This window comes from Echinops telfairi, unplaced genomic scaffold, assembly GCF_000313985.2.
Source record: "Echinops telfairi isolate 266 unplaced genomic scaffold, ASM31398v2 ScPeMD7_31;HRSCAF=116, whole genome shotgun sequence".
Classification (NCBI taxonomy): Eukaryota; Metazoa; Chordata; class Mammalia; order Afrosoricida; family Tenrecidae; genus Echinops; species Echinops telfairi.
Window position 1 is genome coordinate 46021825 of NW_022103928.1, and position 856 is coordinate 46022680.

At 50.0% G+C, this 856-nt stretch overlaps 1 protein-coding gene across 1 annotated transcript in view; it reads left to right on the plus strand.

The window, feature by feature from the left end:
* Nucleotides 1-856, plus strand: part of CHST13 (carbohydrate sulfotransferase 13) — a 23767-nt gene that overhangs the window by 1122 nt on the left and 21789 nt on the right. The gene's annotated exons all lie outside the window — the stretch shown is intronic.

Here is an 856-nt window from a genome sequence, read left to right on the forward strand (position 1 = left end):
CAGGTGGGTGGTTAGATGCTGTCTGGGGTTCCAGCGCGTGGAGACCCTGTGTACAATAGAACAAAACATGTCAGGCCGGCACCATCCTGGCAATTGTCCGTTTGCTTGAGCCCACGGCGGCAGCCCCTGGGTCACCCCTTCTCATTGAAGGCCTTCCTCTTTCTGGCTGCCCCTCCACGTTCCCATACACAGTGTCCTTCCTGTTCCAGGGACTGGTCTCTCCTGACCGCAGGACCCAAATATGTAAGAGGAGGTCTTGCCATTCTGGTCTCTAAGGAGCATTCTGGCCGTCATTCTCCCAGCACGGATTGGTCTGCTGTTTTGGTCATCTGGGGTACTTTCAATGTCCTTTGCCAGCTATAACTCAAACGCATCGATTCTTATTCTTTTGTATTAATTGGGATTCATACATATAGCAAATCATTCTCGAGTTTAAGCAGATGTGCAACAGAATTACACATTTGCAACCACAATCCGTTCCCAAACATTCTTTTGGGTCCAAACACATGGACCCTTTGACGCCACCACCTCTGTGTCCCCTCCCCCAAAAGCCCTTATTCCACTTGCTGACTCTCCAGGTTCATCGGTCCTGGTTCTCATCCTCTTTGGACTACCTATTCAATGTTCGACTTTCACATGCGTCTGAGGTGATTGAAAACATCACAGCTCGAGTCAGGTGCCCCTTAGTCTTCAAAGGAACATCCTGGCTTTTCAGCACAACCATTGCTATTTTCTACCTTTACCAAATAGGGGAACTGAGGCTGTGGATGGCAAACAGGCTGCCAACACCATCTGCCTGGGGCTCCCAGTTGGCATCTTTCTTCCTGACCTCTGTGGCTCTCTGTCTTTCCTAGGA